The sequence below is a fragment of the Nelumbo nucifera genome, chromosome 2, assembly GCF_055504915.1.
Source record: "Nelumbo nucifera cultivar China Antique chromosome 2, China Antique-T2T, whole genome shotgun sequence".
Taxonomy (NCBI): domain Eukaryota; kingdom Viridiplantae; phylum Streptophyta; class Magnoliopsida; order Proteales; family Nelumbonaceae; genus Nelumbo; species Nelumbo nucifera.
Genome location: NC_142650.1, coordinates 71,024,241 through 71,043,353, shown reverse-complemented (window position 1 = coordinate 71,043,353; position 19,113 = coordinate 71,024,241). Strand labels below are relative to the sequence as shown.

Sequence of the window (19,113 nt, the reverse complement as noted above, 5' to 3'; positions counted from 1 at the left end):
ATGGAGTCTGGAACCAAACAGCACTGCTCCGGTTTGTGGACCAGCACTCAACCCCTCACATACTAAACATCACCCCAAATAATGAGATTGAGAGAGACGCACCCATTTGGAAGCTAACGAAATCAGGGAAATTCATGATAAGTTCAGTATATCACTTCCTCTCCTCAGAGGTGTGCTCATCATCATTCTTTGACTTTGACTGGAAGCTACTGTGGAAGTTGAAAATCCCATATCGATTTCAACTGTTTGTATGGAAAATGCTATGGGAAGGAATACCCACGAAAGGCAAAAATCACCACTGGTTAGCTCAGTCAGATTTAGCATGTGTGCTGTGCTCAAATGAAATAGAGACTTTTCACTATCTCTTTTTCCACTACCACTACACCCGAGCCATATGGTGCTCAGCTCAAGTCGGGCTAAACCCAGAAGCAATTACCAATCAACCTGCCCATACAGTCCTCATATGGAATGCTAGAAACAAAAAACTATTTGAAAACATCACATACACTTCCCAGGAATTTTTAAAGAAATGGAGTACCTATCAACCACTAGAGGGGCAACAAGGCTTGAGTAGTTATGCAGAAGTTCAGTCCTTCAAAATTCCTCCTAACGGAGTGGCCACTTTGCAAATTGATGGTTCATATGACCATGTAACAGGAAGTGCAGGAAGAGCTTTCATCCTCCAACGATCGCCAAGAGAAGAAGCCACCTATGAAGAGGTAAACCATGCTGGGCAATCTGCCCTTATGATGCGGAGCTAAAAGCGTTAATTTCATGTTTAGAGGCAGCAAGAGAACAAAAAGTATCTACAGTAGCAGTCTACACTGACTCCATGCAGCTCAAGACTTTTTTGCAACACATACACAAGCCAAACCTCTGGATCGAATTAAAGCTACATCAACCGCAGATGGCCAAACTTCTGAAAGCTTTCACTAGACTCTTTTTGGTACATGTAAATAGAGCAAACAACCAAGCTGCCCATATTTTAGCATACTCAGCTTGTAAAGTAGCATCATCTATAGTCTCTACTACAAACAGTAAGATGTATCTTCATTTAAGCCACATCAATGAATGATAGCTGCCTCTCTTTTTGAGAAAAAAAAAAGAAGGCTTATCATAAACATGTGGCTAGTATTGTTGAATTAAAATTCCTCTCAAATTCAAGATGAATAGCCAAACAGATAGGGTCTTTTTGGGGGTCCAAACTATAATATAAGATCCTTGGGGTTCTTGACCAAATGACCAGACTTGGAAATCCATTCCCCCAAGAAAAATGAATTAAATACGGTTTAGCATTTCCCTTGGTTTGTCAAAACAAACCATGATAGAAAGAATACAAAATAATGGCGCTGGTGTATACCTGAGCAGCATTGGAAAAGGAATATGGTAAAAATTGAGTTCGGGTGTTGGTAGCACTGGAAATATCTTCCAACCCTCATATTAGGATTACAGCCAAGGTTCAAAATATCAGCCCGTATCGGCTGATACACATCATATCCGGAGCTTCTCGATATGTCCCTACAAAGGGTGTATCGGAGTTTTTGACCGGTTCAGAGAGTGGACGGACCTTAAACCGGTTCCTCTGAACTGGATTAAAAAAAAAAACTAAAAAAAAACCATCGATACTTCCCTGTATGAATATTTTGAACCTTGATTACAGTAGTGATCAAGCTGCAACCTGCAAATAAAGAAGATAGAAACTGATCTCTTCCCATCTATCAGATGCAGACTGCTATACAAGACAATTAGATTGAAAAAAAAAATAATATATCTAACAGATATGAAAATGGTGGTTCCAAAGAAATAACAAAGAAAAGTCTAGTTGGGATTTGCAAGTATTCTGTGATGCCGGAGTGTTGCGTCTACCTTTGCGTATGTTAAAGGAGCAAGTAGCTGAACTGAATAACTTATTGCAGATGAGCCACTTATTAATTAATGGCGGAATAACATATTAGCTTGATTACTGTATTCCTAATTATATATTAAGAGCCTTCAACTTCATCTGGATTTAGTGCTGAAAAGCCTCCGAGCTTAGAGACTTAATGGGTGAATGATTGATTTCTCTTAAAAATTTCCCATTAAATGTTTAGAGCCTTCAAGTGGATTTAGTCAAGAGGATCAAATAAAACAGAGCAGCGTTTTTCTTAGAAAAAAAAGAATGGTTCAAATGAAAATATGTACGTTTTACTTATTTATTTATATATAAATCCAAACAAATAGTCTGAATTAATCAGTAGGAATGACTGACTACCTGATGAACTAATCAGTAGTCATTTGAACCCAAAGGCTGACTACCTGATGAACTAATCAGTAGGAATGACTGAACCCAAAGGATCCACCAGTTGTTAACACAAAAGGGCATGAGTAATGCAGCAAACAAAGTTTTAAGTTTGAATGGAGTATGAACAGTTCCAATATAGTAATATGTCTCTATTACAAATATTATACCACGAATCCTTTGAATCCTATATACAACATACTCTAATCATCCTCCGCTATTAATAAGTTTCAAAGTTCTCTCAGTAGCTATGATGTTCACATACTGATAACCAATACTGACACAAATATAGGAAATGGGGATCTACACCCATTTTCCCAAAACCATTGACAGGTAAGGGTATGGTTGTCCTGTATAATATGCTTATATTATGCTTTTATATCAAGTTTTTAAGCTGTCATTCTCAAGACGTTAGTCTTGCTAAAATTAATTTATTTTCTATCAGAAATAATCAAATGATTTCATTATATTATTTGAAAAGAACAGTACGTGTGTTGTAGAGAGAATGGACCGAATGGCCCATAGGATGCTTTTATTTGTTTATGTTGTTAATGGGCCTTCTAACTAATGGGCCTTTTTTATGTTATGCTTAATTAAGTTAATCGCCCAATTAAGGGCCTCTTTGTAAATATCAAAACTTGTAAATTATGTTTTAATGAAAAGGATTAGGGAAGAGAAAACATTTGACAGTCTTCTCTCTAAACCCTATTTGCCGCCAACTTCTTCTCTCATCTCCTTTTCACTTTTCTACTGATATCTAACATCTTTTCACAACTTTTAAATCAGTCCTTTCATTCCTTAGGACTGTTTTTCTTCTTGGTATCAAAGCGAGCTCTCTTTTTCTTTCTTTTTTCTCTCTTTCTTGAGCTGAATTGAATGAGTGATTGAAGAAATTTTTTATCCCAGTTGTTTCAAATCCCCTTCCAGCACCATGTCTGTAAATTTTAAAGACTCAATCCTCAGTCTCATGGTGTACTGTTTTATAAATTTTAAAAGTGTAACTGCTATAGAGTACATCTAGAAGTGTCTATGCAGAATGTTCCCCTCCCAAGTCCCAAGACCCCATATAGCTAGGAGCCTAGGACCAGTATTGGGTAATGGGGTTCATGCAGTATCTAATGTCATATTGGGTAGATATCACATCCAACACTGGTAAGCTAGTCATATACAGATATCTGGGTAATCATAACTCAATAGAGATCTTCGTGAGCTCATACAGAAGTGACACTTAAGATTCCTCAACCAGAGCTTCTGTGGCTGATAACTTGGCAAAGCAGGGGACTCTCAGGAAAAGCTTGTTTAGAGCTGTATTGTAAGATTTGAGATCTGTATGGGGTCAACACTCATGCTATTAGTGGTTGACACTTTTGTATCTAACTGTTATTTTAATGAAAGTTACCGTTTCCAAAAATAAAAGAAAAAAGATTCCTCAACCATAGCTTCTAGCCATCAGATGGATAGGTACCTTATACTCAGTTCTGAATGGCACGTTCAACTTCATCATCCCCAACAAGCTTACATCATTCCTTTGGGTGCATGATGCAGAATGGAATCAACAATAAATCAAACTCATTATGACTTGATGGGAAGAATAAAAGAAATTTGTAGGGAACAATTATGGTGGTTGTACATTAAAAATGATACATTTAAGGTAGTAAGACTAGTTAGTCGGTCAAATTGAGTTATTTGGGCTGCAATTTAGTTAAAGTCGGGCGTGGGTTTTGTTGTGTAAAAAGAAGAAAATAAAATGATACTACTTAATGTTTAAATTATGTCATGATTTCGTTCCTTTGTGATATTTTTCGTCAGTTGTAAGAAACAACCAAAATGATACTGCTTTCAGCTTGCTTTTCTACTTTTCTACCTTTCTATAATGTTATTTATGTGAAGAAGCTGAGGTCTGAAAATTTCACCCATGTGACCAAATGGAAATGCCAATTTGTTAGTAAAGAAGATTGACCAAATAAATTTCGAAGCAGCAAAGTTTTTGCTCAGAAGAAGGTCATTGCTTGGGTTCAGTGGTCACCATGACTAGAAGAAAGTATTTGCTAAAAGAACTTTACACTTGTAACAAGGCAATTTGCAATCAATGAAAGGACAAGAAACAGGACAACAGATCACAATCTCAATACATAAATCTGAATCTACCTTCCAATGCAAACTTCACCTTTCTAAGAATAAGAGACAACATAACTAATTCAAAATTTAAGAATCACAAGTTAAGCCACTTTAGCTTAGTCAGAATGGATAAAGTTAACCCTAGCTGAACTCAAGTCAGCCTTACAACTATTTGGGGTCAGCTAAACGAACTATCCTTCCATTGTGCTATAGAATGGAGAATAGAAGGTACCCTCAGCTTCTTTAATCACCCAACAGATAGTTCCCATAGAATCCCCAAATAACTGAGTTATCATTTCCTAAAAAGTCAAATAGAACTCAGGCTCAAGGTTTCGCAAAAAAGAGGCTTATTCTAATGGTGAACATATTTGGTATGTCTAGATACAATGACTTCAGTGTAGCAATAGGTGATATGTTAACAATATCCTTACCTGTCATACAGCAGCCAATGAAAATAGAATCAAGCAAACAAGTTTTGGTAGAAGAAAATGAAATGCCCTTATCAGTGTTCCTATTGGTCTAACTAACCCCTACCAGCTGATCTTTTTTATTTTTGGGATCAATGACATAGAAAAGAAAATTTTCCTTCTCCCATTTGCAATCCTATGAAAGAACTTAGTTCCCATCTCTGTCTTCTAGAAGATCGAGCAATGCTTTCCTATCATGGAGTTAAAATAAAAGTACCCATTAACTTCAGATTAAAAGACAGGGCATCTGCAATCCTTTTCCACTCCTGCACCGGGATTCTTGTTTCAACCAGGAGCTCCCCCGCCCCCCCCCCCCCCCCCCAATTTTCTGCGCCAAAATTAATCTCCAACTTGTGATTATCATTATTTTGTTCCATGGATACAAACTCCTGACAGGGTGCCTCCTCCTTACCACTACCATGGTTCTGGTTGACTTCTTCTATCTCTTCAACAGCCCCTACCTGCTCTTTGTTTGATCTCTTCGACAAGTCCAAGAGCAGTGCAAACACTTCTTTCCAACCACAGCCCTTTCTTCCTTCTGGAAAGCACTCTACCTGTTTTCTTCCATTACTAAAGAACTCGTGAAGTGCTATGAACAAACCTTTTGTATTCCTCTTACGCTCTACTACATGCCTCCTATCTTCTTCACCTTCATGTCCTTCCAGATAGATTTCTGACAGGATATAGCTCCTGTCACAAAGCTTTTTCGAACCATTCAATACTCTCTTTACCTACTAGCAACACCATAACCATCTTCTTCTCTCTGATCTTCAAGTCGGTCTTCCTCTGATTCTCATTTCCTCAAAGAGAAAATCTTTGGCTTCAATCTTCAGCGCTCTTCTCCATCTTGCTGACTCCACAAAATTCTCCATTGCACCATCTAAATCACCTTCTCCACTCTTCCCATATGGTTTGACTCAACCATTCCATCCATGCCCCAGGTACAGACACAGCTCAAGACTGCACCACGGGTTCATCTGAAAGCTTCAACATACACAGCTCAAGACTGCAGATTGGCTTGCCATAAATATTGATGATCCAAAAATGTACCACTCTTCTCATTTGCTTTGACTCAACCATTCCATCCATATTGCGTATCAACTGTCCATTGAAGAAGTTAGGATTAGTGCCTAGTTACCGTCCATCTCATAATTACAGCAATGCAAATTTGCTGTCCATATTGTTCCTAGTTACTGTCCATATTGTGTATCAACAAAGTTCAATGCAAATTTGCTGAGCAGCAATGAACATAATTACATAGAAAATCAATTTAAACATAATTATGTATGAAATATTGAAATTAGTTGATGAAAAGATTATATATAGAACTTTCTTGCAAGGATAAGGTTGAACACCCCCTCCTCCCCATTGGTACATTTGCATAAAGGGTAGGTGAAAGAGATCATAATTATAACCAATTGCCCAAAAACTCTAAGCTTTGATTCTTGAATTTAATGATATAAAATGACTAGCCAGTCAAACCTCTACTTGTATATCCAAATAACATTAGAGAGAGTGATATTTCTATACTATAGAATTGTCACTAATTTCTTAAGTATGTTGTGAAGAAGGCTTAAAAGTATTGTCCTCTCTTATACTTTTATTTCCTCAAATGTGTCATTCAGCATTAAATCAAATGCTTAATTTGCATGTTGGGCAAAGAGAATAAGTAAAAAATAAAATTCAATATAACTCAAAGAAAGTTAATGTGAATAAGAAAGTAACTTGCATAAACTATAAAGTTAATCATTCAATATTAGAAAAGGAGAAAAAAAAAAAAAAAAAAAAAACTTACACCATAGTCCATACAATCTACATTTGAAATGGTTTCAAATCAAATGGACAAATATTTTAAACTTTGTAACTCGAGATTAGTTACTGGCTGTTTTATGTTGTAGAATCTTAATTAAGTGACAAAAACACTTTTTTTCAGACCTCATTAACTTACAGTATAACAGCAATTAAAAACTTCACCAACATGACATTTGCTACAGGTTCGGTACAATTCACTATTGGTAGGTGGCAATAACCTAAATACAAATGCACAGATCAAGAAATAGTACTAGAGGTATATATATTTTCCCTTGGCCAGAGCCAAACTCATAATTTCAGTTACCTAGTATTGCCGCCTGTGGCCAAACTTCCACTTAGAGCATCTACTTCACTCTCAATGAACCTCTGCCACATGGAGTTGTCATCATTTAAGTCTGGCTCCACCAACCCATGCTTTGTGTTAAGACTGCTGGAACAGACCAACAGAAAGCAGTTAATCAGTTTTACAAGAGGAGGCCATGTCAGCACAACTAACCATCCACTAGCAACAATTGTAACAGAAAGACAATCAAGATTGTAAAACTGTATAAGTAGTAGAGCAGAAAAGGAATAAGACATTGATTCTTTCAGCATTAAAATCTCTCTCTCTCTCTCTCTTTTTTTCCAAGAATTCAGGAGGTTGGCCCCTCGAAGAGCCCTGAGTTAGGCAGGTTCCTAACAATTTGGTATCAGAGCCAGCATGACCAACACAAGAAACACGTCAGTAGACACCCGAGTGGATCAGATGGAGGTAGAGATCCATCGAATGTCTTCAGATCTCAAAGAAATGAATGAAGGTTTCACTGCTCTCCTCCTTCGACTGGAGCAGGGGGCAATGAACATTGACAGAGGAAGCCAAGAAGAGCGCAGCAATGAAAACAACCGCAGAACAGGGGCGGCAACGAGAATAGCCAAAACCAACTTCCCCATCTTCTCAGGCGGTGACCCAACTCCCTGGATTCTCAGACCCGAAAGGTATTTCGATTACCATGAAACATCGGGGCAAGATAGGGTAGCTCTGGCTTCTGCGCATCTTGAAGGGGAAGCTATCCTCTGGTTTCAGTGGTACCGAAGGGGGCACCCTCAGTAAACCTGGGCAGACTTCACGAACGCCATGACTGTCCGTTTTGGGTCGTCTGGGTTCGAAGATCTTGATGAAAATTTTGCAAAGCTGCGGCAGGTGGGACCAGTAAAGGAATACCAGATGGAGTTCGAAAGGTTGGCCGTGAGAGTCCAAGGGTGGACGGAGAAGGCGTTGGTGGGAAGCTTCGTCGGCGGCCTAAAAGAAGAACTGCGACTGGAAGTGAAAGCGATGCAGCCCACTTCGGTCATCAATGCGGCAACACTAGCAAGATTGTATGAGGACAAGTTCAGTCGAGCATGAAAGGTGCAATGACCATGGGGTCCAGCAGCAAGAAAGGACGACAACACCAGAAAAGGAGGAAGGAGTATTGGGCCCAGGCCCACTTGTTCCTTTCAAACGGCTGACCTGGGCAGAGATGCAAGCCCGTAGAGACAAAGGTCTCTGTTACAACTGCGAAGAGAAATTTGGGCCAAACCATCGCTGCAAGAAACAACAAGCATTTCAACTCCAAACAGATGCCGAAGAGGAAGACGACATCACCGGGTGCGGAGAATCTAACCCAGAGTGGGAAATATAGTCCAATGGCACGCCTGGAATATCTCTACAAGCCCTTATAGGACTTGCGTCCCCTCAAACAATGAGAGTTGCAGGGCTAATCCTAGGACGCCAAGTGTCAATCCTCATAGACAGTGGCAGCTCCCTTAACTTCATAACTCAAGTCTTGGTGGATAAAATGGGACTTCCGATTCAACCAACAACAGCCTTTACGGTTCATGTGGCCAACGGTAATAGCCTATCCTGCAATAGCATTTGCATGGGCCTACCACTAAAGGTTCAGGGTCATCAGTTTGCGGTGGACCTATATCCTCTCCATCTCAGTGGAACAGACGTGGTGCTGGGCATTCAATGGTTAAGACAGCTAGGACCTGTGGTCTGTGACTGGGCCCGTCTCACCATGGACTTCACATTAGGGAACTCTACAGTCCATCTACAAGGGCAAACATGCAAGGGTCCAAGGCCCATCAGTCTTGCAACACTAACAAAGCAAAGAGGAGATCCAGATCAGCCCATATTCATACACATGGACTCAAATTGGACCAGTCCATCTTTAGCTAACAGCAGCCCAAATGGGCCAAGAGACTTCCAAAGCCGCCTACAACAACTCCTTCAGCACTATGGCAACGTGTTCAAAGAACCCCAAGGACTGCCACCACGCCGGGAGCATGACCACCGCATCCCCCTCATGTCGGGATCAGCCCCGACCAATGTAAGACCCTACCGATACCCTTACTTTCAAAAATCTGAAATTGAGAAGCAAGTTCAAGATATGCTTCAGCAAGGGATAATACAGCCCAGTCACAACCCATTCTCTTCACCAGTACTATTAGTCAAGAAAAGGGATGGGACGTGGCGGTTTTGTATTGATTACAGAGCCCTTAACAGCATCACCATTAAAGACCAATTCCTGATACCAATCATTGATGAACTGCTTGATGAACTCAGTCAAGCCACCATATTCTCAAAACTGGATTTACGAGCTGGGTATCATCAGATAAGGGTACATAGGGAGGATGTTCACAAAACGGCTTTCAGGACACATGATGGCCACTATGAATTCCTGGTCATGCCATTTGGGCTGACCAATGCTCCAGCAACATTTCAAGCATTAATGAATGACATATTCCGGCCATATTTACGTAAGTTCATCCTTGTTTTCTTTGACGACATATTGGTCTATAGCCCCAATTGAGAGGAACATCTGAATCATCTACAGGTCACCCTTGCAACACTTGAGGCCCACCAGCTGTTCGCTAAAGAGTCCAAGTGCTCCTTTGGACAAAACCAAGTTCACTACTTGGGACATGTTGTAGAGAAGGGGACTGTAGCGGCTGACCCAGATAAAATCTCTAGTATAATGGGCTGGCCGCAACCCAAATGTGTGAAAGAATTGAAGGCCTTCTTGGGCCTGTCTGGGTACTACCGCCGCTTCATCAAAAACTACGGCCTAATAGCTACCCCATTGACCCAATTGCTGAAACAAGACACTTTTAATTGGTCAACCTAGGCCCAACAAGCTTTTGAGCAATTGAGACAGGCAGTTGCGAGCCCTCCAACATTAGCACTGCCCGATTTCACAAAAGACTTCATCATTGAGTGTGATGCCTCCGGTCAAGGCGTTGGGGCTGTTCTCATGCAAGAGGGGCAACCACTAGCCTTTTTCAGCAAAGCCTTAACATCACAAAAGTGGGCCAAATCAGTTTATGAGCGAGAATTAATAGCAATAGTCTTAGCAGTCCAACGTTGGCGATCCTACTTGATCGGTAGACGGTTCACAATTCAGACCGACCATCAAAGTCTAAAGTTCTTATTGGATCAATCAGTTCTATCCCCGGAACAACAACGCTGGATATCCAAGCTACTGGGGTACGACTACAGAATTGAATACAAAGCAGGGGCTGCTAACCGGGTGGCGGACGCCCTCTCACGGCACCCACAATCATTTCAGTTGCTAGTATATTCCCCAACTTCTCCACTCCTGGATCTACTGCGAAAAGAAGCCCAATCCCATAAGGAGTTACAGAAGTTGAAGGCCCAAGTATTGGCAAATCCCTCACTACACCCCGGGTACACCATTAAGAATGATCTACTCTTCTTCAAAGGACGCCTGGAAATTCCAGCAGCTTCTGCTCATCTCAGGAAGCTCTTGGAATTATTCCACGCCTCACCCACAGGTGGCCACTTCGGCATCCTACGAATACAAAAGCGCATCGCTACACAATTCCATTGGAAAGCCATGCGTACATCTATCCAAAACTTCATAGTCGGGTGTGCAGTATGCCAACAAAACAAGTCGGCCACTACAACACCAGCAGGCCTCTTGATACCAACCCAAGTATGGGATGATATATCAATGGATTTCATCACGGGATTGCCCATTTCTGCCGGCAAAATAGTTATCCTTGTGGTGGTGGACAGGCTGACGAAATACAGTCATTTCCTACCTCTATCACACCCATTTACAGCAGCCACAGTTGCTGAATTGTTCCTCCGGGAAATTGTGCGCCTACACGGGCTTCCCAGCTCAATTGTATCAGACAGGGACCCTATCTTTATGAGCCATTTCTGGGCTGAGCTTTTCCGCCTACACGGGGTTAAACTGTTAAGTCAACTAGCTACCACCCCCAATCTGATGGACAGACAGAGGCGGTTAACAAGAGTCTCGAAACATATCTGAGATGCTTCGCGGGAGATCGACCAAGACAATGGGTGAAGTGGATCCACTGGGCCGAATGGTGGTACAACACCACTTTCCATAGCGCCGTGGGGATGACACCCTTCAGAGCTTTATATGGTCGGGACCCTCCCCCTCTACTTCCTTACGAAAAAGGAACCACCACAGTAGCAGCCATTGAAGAACAGCTAACGCAATGAGATGAGGTGCTAAGGGAACTAAGACATCATCTCTTACAGGCACAACAATGGATGAAGCACACCTATGATAAACACCACAAGAATGTCCAATATGAAGTAGGTGATTGGGTGTTTCTCAAATTACAACCTTTCAGACAGATTTCAGTTGCAAGCCGACAGTGGAACAAACTTAGCCCTCGCTATTTTGGCCCATTTAAAATCCTGGAGAGAATAGGATCAATGGCCTACAAACTGGACCTTCCGGCAACATCAAAACTGCACCCTGTATTCCATATCTCCTTACTGAAGAAGGGGCCGAAGTCAGGAGTCATTACAAGTGTGACCCTTCCCACATTTTCAGAAGAAGGACAAGTGCAGACTGAGCCAGCCCGCATCATTGATTACAGATGGGTGCGCCGGGGTGGCAGAGTCATACCAGAGGCATTGGTTGTGTGGTCTAACCTCCCGGAAGAGGATGCAATCTGGGAATCCTACTTAGATCTTCAATTAAATTTTCCTACATTAGACCTTGAGGGCAAGGTCACTCTGAAGGAAGGGGGGATTGTTAAGACTGCTGGAACAGACCAACAAAAAGCAGTTAATCAGTTTTACAAGAGGAGGCCACGTCAGCACAACTAACCATCCACTTGCAACAACTGTAACAGAAAGACAATCAAGATTGTAAAACTGTACAAGTAGTAGAGCAGAAAAGGAATAAGACATTGATTCTTTCAGCATTAAACTCTCTCTCTCTCTTTTTCCAAGAATTCAGGAGGTTGGTCCCTCGAAGAGCCCTGAGTTAGGCAGGTTCCTAATACTTTGTTTTGTTGCAGCAATGAAATTTTCAGTTATTCAGTTCATAGTGCATACAACTGAGAATACATGTTAATAATTAAACAGTTGGTTGTGTTTAATTGATCATACTATTAGAATGTTAGAATGAAGTCTCTTTGTATGAGTGTTCGGCTGATAAGAGTTCTTATTAGCCCATACTTAAGTTTAAGTTATCCTGTAACTGGGCCTATGTTAATGGGCCTAAGCCTGTTTAATGTTTTAAGTTAACTGGGTGTCCCATCACTAATCAGGGGCATTCCAGTAATTACTTGTATCATTGTACTACATTCAAATATAAATAATAGCATGGTCGACTGGCTAGTACAGTTCGACATTTACAGCATATCAGTGGTGTTCTTCTCCTCTCCTCTACTTCGAGTACAGCTCTCAAGCTCACATGGTATCAGAGCACTAGCTTCTCTTTGGTTTCAGCAGGCACACTAGCTTCTACTCTCTCTTCTCTTGCTGTTCTTTCCATCTTCTTCCTTCCTTTTTTCTGGGTTGCGGAAAAAACTAGGGCTGTAAGAGAACAAAGCAGATTCGAACATAGGGTTTCCCTTGGTTGTAGGGCTCAAGGGAGGTAAGGCCCAGAAGTGGATGTCCTACTAAGTTCTTTTTTCAGCAAATAATAGCTATTTGGCTACTAAGAGAGGTCTGTATAGGACAGACCTAGTTGATGACTGATTTCAGCAGTCCTAGCCCTAGCCAAAAGGGGAAGAGCTTCTCCACAACTGCAGCTTCGAAGCCCCAGCAAAACCAGCATAGCACAGTGGCAAACAGCTCCAAGTTCAGGTTGGTTATAAGTCTGGAACCTCTCTCCACTGCTGTACCTGAACTGCTTCAGCTCAAGTGAAGATTACCTAGGGAGCTGCCTGCTCCAGATTGTCCAGCACTGTACCCGAACTACTCTAAGACTGAAGTCAGCATGTCCTCACTATCCGGAGAAGTTTCCTCCAGAGATAACAGACCTGCCGCAAGGTTCTCTAACCTGGAAAACCCTAATCTGCACAGTTCACAGATTACAAACGTGTTGCTGGATGAATATAACTTCAGAGAGTGGTCCGTCTCAGCAAGGCTGTTCATTACTTCTCGTGACCTCACCGGCTATCTGGATGGAGACAAGAAAGAACCTGAAGTTGGCAGTCCTGAGCATGTCGTGTGGCGCAAAGAGAATGCCACAGTCATGTCTTGGTTGCTGGCCTCCATGACTCCTCGGGTGGCTAGAACTGTTCATCATTTCCCCACAACTGCGAAGATTTGGGAGAAAGTATCCAAGACCTACGGCCAGAAAAAGAACAATGCTAGAATCTACAGATTGAACCAAGATATTGCAGCTCTAAGGCAAGGAGACATGTCCGTGGCAACATATTTTGCAACCCTGGAAGGCCTTTGGGAAGAGCTTGATCATCACTTGATATTGGATTGGGAAAATGCCAGGGACAAGGAGAGACATGATAAGCAAATTGAAGAGAGCAGAGCCTTCAAGTTTCTGGCTGGCCTAGACCCAGTATATGAGGGTATAAGGTCACAAATTCTAGGGAGAGATGAATTACCGGAGCTTCACCATGTCTATTACCTGGTGAGGAATGAAGAAGTCAGGAGAAGAGAGATGTAAGTTGACTCCCAGACACAGTCAATTGGGCTATCTGGAGAACATTCAGCCCTAGTCTCCACTACGGGAAATAGATATCCAGACAAGAAGTCTCTCAAGTGTACCCATTGTGGTGGTGAGAAACACACAAAGGAAAAATGTTGGGTCTTGTATCCTCATCTAAAGCCAGCTGCTTTGAGAAATGACAAAAGGCAACATAAGGGTCACACAGCAAGTGGGAATGTTGCCACCAACAACAGTAGTGACAACTCACAGAGTACTCCGACTGTGTCCTCTTCCTCCGCAGGGCAGGCTGTCGACTCCTCTAGACCAAGTACTTTGGGCTTCACAGCTAGTGAGGTAGAGGTTCTCAACCGGGCATTAGCCCGTCTGAAGAACAGTTCTTTAGCTTCCACCTCTCTTGCCAAATCAGGTACAGTCTCTGCATTTAGTGCAACTAGTTCCATTAATTCCACCTCTTGGGTGATTGATTCCGGAGCCATTGACCATATGACACATATGTCCTCCTTATTCTCTTCATATCATTTGTTGTCTGGCCAGGATAAGATGAGAGTGTCTGATGGGTCTCTCTCCACCATCTCTGGAAAGGGAGTGGATGACCTAAGCAAAGATCTCTCTCTTAAATCAGTCCTACATGTTCCTAGTCTTACCTCAAATCTTTTGTTTGTTTCAAAGCTTACAAAAAATTTGAACTGCAGTATAACTTTTTTTCCTTCTCATTGTGTCTTCCAGGACAGATTGACGAGGAGAACGATTGGGAGTGGTCATGAGTATGGGGGCCTCTACTATTTTGATGCAGACATCGGCTCAGCCCTACAAGCTTCTGCTACTACTAGTCCGGAAAGTGTGGAGTCAATAGCTAGGCTGCACCTGTGGCATGCTAGGCTAGGTCATGTGTCTTTCTCTTCTTTAGCAATGTTGTTTCCCGAATTGATTAAGGGAATTCCAAGTCAAAGTTTAATTTGTGATGTGTGTCAAATGTCAAAACAATGTAGAACAGTGAATCCAATTTCTAGTAATGAAATTCGAACTCCTTTTGATTTGGTTCATTCTGATGTTTAGGGACCTTCACCCATTGTTTCCATTGATGGCTTCCGTTACTTTATCAGTTTTATTGACCATTATTCTCGGTGCATTTGGATTTATCTGTTAAAAGAACGTGATGAAGTACCACGAGTAACTATGGTTTTTTGCAAGATGATTGAAACACAATTTGATAAGAAGATTAAGCAATTCCGGTCAGACAATGCGGCTGAATACTTTGAAAGATCCCTGAACTCATTCATGGAAGATGCAGGCATGTTACACCAATCATCCTGTGCTAACACCCCTCAGCAAAATGGGGCTGTTGAGCGTAAGAACAGGCACCTATTGGAGACGGCTCGAGCCCTACTATTCCAGCACAAAGTGCCCAAGCAATATTGGTCTCAAGCTATACTCACTGCATCATACCTGATAAATCAGATGCCATCTAAGGTATTGGGTATAAAGACTCCTTTCTCTGTTCTATGTCCCACTCTTCCAGAATTTTCTCTTCCCCCACGGGTTTTTGGTTGTACATGCTTCATTCATGTGAAAGATCCAACGAAAACCAAACTGGATCCCAAGGCTACAAAGGGAATATTTTTGGGGTACTCTCCTACACAAAAGGGGTACAAGTGTTATGATCCTATCTCCAAGAAAAAGCATGTCACCAGAGATGTAGTCTTTTTTGAGTCTCAACCCTATTTCCAGTCTTCTCAGAATCCTCTTCAGGGGGAGACTAGTGGGTTGGAAGAGGATTCTCATTCTCCCTTCTTTTTTGTTCCCCTTTCATCACCTTCCACTACTCCTAGCTGTGACATTTCGGGTCAACCTAGTGAGGCTCCCACTGTGCCAATTACTTCTCCTGATACAGCAAATGCTCCTGAGGGTTCCAGTAGGCAAGAGAAAGAGATACTTACATACAACAGAAGGAAGAAGGGGCCCTCAACCTCATGATTGCAACCAGATGAACTCAGATCAATCTGTCTCTACAATCCAAGGTAATTCTGACTCACTCACTTCAGATTTGGATCTTCCTATTGCTCTCCGTAAGCCTATTCGTTCTTGTACCACCCAGCATCCCATAGCTGATTTTGTTTCTTATTCACACTTATCTCCTGCCTATCACTCCTTTGTGTCTGCTCTTTCCTCTGTATGTGTCCCTTCCAGGTACTCAGAGGCGGCATTTGATCCAAGGTGGAAAGAAGCCATGAATGAAGAGATGAAAGCCCTAATGAAAGCAAGAACGTGGGAATTGGTGGACCTGCCAGAGGGGAAAGGCACTGTTGGGTGCAAGTGGGTATTCACAGTAAAGCACAGGGAAGATGGGTCAATCGAGAGGTACAAGGCCAGACTTGTGGCAAAGGGATTTACACAAAATGAAGGAATTGACTACAAAGAAACCTTTGCCCCAGTAGCAAAGCTCAACACAATCCGAGTTCTACTGTCATTAGCAGCAAATTTCTCTTGGGAACTCCATTAGCTGGATGTGAAGAATGCCTTCCTAAATGGTGATCTTCATGAAGAGGTATTCATGGAACCCCCACCAGGCTATGATGTTGGAAAGAAGGTGTGTAAACTAAGGAAAGCATTATATGGTTTGAAGCAGTCTCCCCGGGCATGGTTCGAGAGACTTTGTATGGCCATGAAGAAAGTGGGGTACACTCAGAGCAGTGCAGATCATACAATGTTTACAAGGAGACAGGATGACAAACTTACGGCACTCATAGTTTATGTGGATGATATGGTGATTACCGGAAATGACGTGGAAGAGATGAAGAGGCTGAAGGAGTTCTTAGCTTCAGAATTTGAGATCAAAGACCTGGGAAATCTGAAATATTTTCTTGGGATTGAAGTTGCTAGATCAAGAGAAGGAATCTACATATGTCAACGGAAATATGTGATAGATCTCCTAGAGGAAACAAGCATGATGGGGTGCAGGCCAGCAGACACTCCAATAGAACCGAACCATGGACTACAAGAATCAATGGGTGAGGAATACTGTGATAAAGAGAGGTACCAAAAATTGGTAGAAAAGCTGATATACTTATCCCTTACTCGGCCAGACATTGCCTATGCAGTGCATGTTGTCAGTCAATTCATGCACTCACCAAAGATCCCTCATATGAGAGCAGTGGAAAGAATTCTTAGGTACTTGAAGACTTGCCCAGGGAAAGGAATTCTATTCAGGAAAAACAACAGACTTGAAATTGAAGCCTACACTGACGCAAATTGTGTTGGATCTGTTGGAGACAGAAAATCAACCTCAGGTTACTGTACATTCTTGGGAGGAAACCTGGTCACATGGCGCAGTAAGAAGCAGAATGTTGTGGCTAGATCAAGTGTAGAAGCAGAATACCGAGCTATGGCACACGGGGTTGCTGAACTCTTATGGCTCAGAACTCTTCTTAATGAGCTTGGTACTAAGGCTGAGGGTCCTCTCAAGCTATATTGTGATAATAAAGTTGCTATCAACATTGCCAACAATCCCGTAAAGCATAACAAGACAAAACATATTGAAATTGATCGACACTTTGTCAGAGAGAGAATTGTCTCGGGAGAGCTCTATGTGCCTTATACTCCATCAGAGATGCAAATTGCAGATGTATTGACTAAAGGGCTGGCAACATCAAAGTTCAGGGACATACTTGGCAAGCTAAACATGATTGATATCCATGCTTAGCTTGAGGGGGAGTGTTAGAATGTTAGAATGAAGTCTCTTTGTATGAGTGTTCAATTGATAAGAGTTCTTATTAGCCCATACTTAAGTTTAAGTTATCCTGTAACTAGGCTTGTGTTAATGGGCCTAAGCCTGTTTAATGTTTTAAGTTAACCGGGTGTCCCATCACTAATCAGGGGCATTCCAGTAATTACTTGTATCATTGTACTACATTCAAATATAAATAATAGCATGGTCGACTGGCTAGTACAGTTCGACATTCACAGCATATCAGTGGTGTTCTTCTCCTCTCCTCTACTTCGAGTACAGCTCTCAAGCTCACACATACAAAGTCTAAAAATTGCTGTAGAAGGTACTTTTCTCCCCAAAGATAAGCATTTAATCGATCGCTGGCATAGTGATACCATTTGAAATATCCTGCTTTAATAAACCAAGTTTGCATGGGAGAAGTGCCAAATTTGCATAGTTGGACTTCTCTCACTAATCCATTGATGACCAACAAATAACATAACATGACACAACATAACCAAAACAAAACAAAAGCTAAAGGAATCAGAAGTCAATCATTCTTTCTCCATAAATGAAGTAACAATTTTCTTATTCCCCAAAAAGATATTAAATGGCAAAAACAGAATAAGAACGAGACAACATAAATAAAAACGTAGAATTTAGTTACCCTAACAAAACCCGAAATGCGTGAATTACAGCAAGAAGCAAACCAAGACACACTTAAAAGACATCAGCAATCTTGTAATCCAATCCAACACAAACCAAACACGCGAATATATCAATCGAATTGAAAAAGGAAAAGACCCAAATATATAACTAGTAGATACGCAACTATTCCAGCTAGAAACTAGAAAACGAACATGACACAGCAATTTTCTCGGAATTAGCAATTACGCCATCCATGTACAAAGAGAAGTCCAAAGAAGAGGAGGAGGAGGAAAAAGAAGAAGAGAAGTTCGTTTAGTACCTGCATCGGTGCTTCTCAGTCGCTAGTTGCTGGAGGCAGAGTTTCTCTTGTCGATCAAAATGGAGAACAAAGGGAGTTTCGATTGACCACTTTTCCAATTTTTGTCAAATGTATTGGAAGCTGAGAAGCCCGAATAGACCATAAGTTTCAGTTGGAGCTTTTCAAATCTAGACCACTTTGGCTTTTAGAGTCTTTTTTGAGGTCCTATCTTTTGGTCTAACAGGCTTTTAGTAGCCAAACGGGAAAAATACCATTTTTGGTCTACCGGACTTAGAAGATCATTCAAAAAGACTTGCCAAACAGGGTTGTTGTCTGCTTGTGGATCTACTCTTCACGTTTTGTGAAAATAAACCTTTTTATACTTATTTGTGAAAATAAATCTTGTTTATACTTATTTTATGAAAATAAATCTTGTTTATCCTCAACTGTGTTGTGAAAATACTTGCAATGCCATTCATTTGGTTTTCCATCATAATTCCCTAACCACATTCATGATTTCATCTAATCATCTATATAGAAGTTCCTGGCTTAAATTAATGAACGGATTTACCCTAAACTACTTCAAATTAATTTTAGTATGAATTGAGATATGGTCCTATATTTAAGTTTTTACCTAAAAAACACTGGCTTGAATCACAGAATATGGGTTTATTCAAAGTACCCTAGATCTTCTTCTGCTACAAACAAGGTGTGTTAAATGGGCTATGTAAGTAAACCATGAGTAAACATATTAGCAATCTACACAGTCATTAGATGTACCGGAAAGCGGCAATTGACATGTTTACTCACGACTGGGTTATGTAGCCCATTGTACACAT

At 41.3% G+C, this 19,113-nt stretch overlaps 1 long non-coding RNA gene across 4 annotated transcripts; it reads right to left on the bottom strand.

Moving 5' to 3' along the window:
- Positions 1 to 1,182: 1,182 nt before the first annotated feature.
- LOC104604109 (uncharacterized) lies at positions 1,183 to 18,563 on the bottom strand. 4 transcript variants are annotated; one of them, XR_016083038.1, is made up of 3 exons: positions 18,296 to 18,557; positions 6,980 to 7,105; positions 1,183 to 1,678 (listed from the first exon to the last, which is right to left on the bottom strand). It is a non-coding gene; the product is annotated as an uncharacterized LOC104604109 (long non-coding RNA). The 4 variants fall into 4 exon arrangements; XR_016083039.1 differs by having other exon boundaries at positions 6,980 to 7,102; positions 18,296 to 18,549; XR_016083040.1 differs by lacking the exon at positions 1,183 to 1,678 and adding an exon at positions 3,854 to 5,964 and having other exon boundaries at positions 18,296 to 18,563.
- Positions 18,564 to 19,113: the final 550 nt, after the last annotated feature.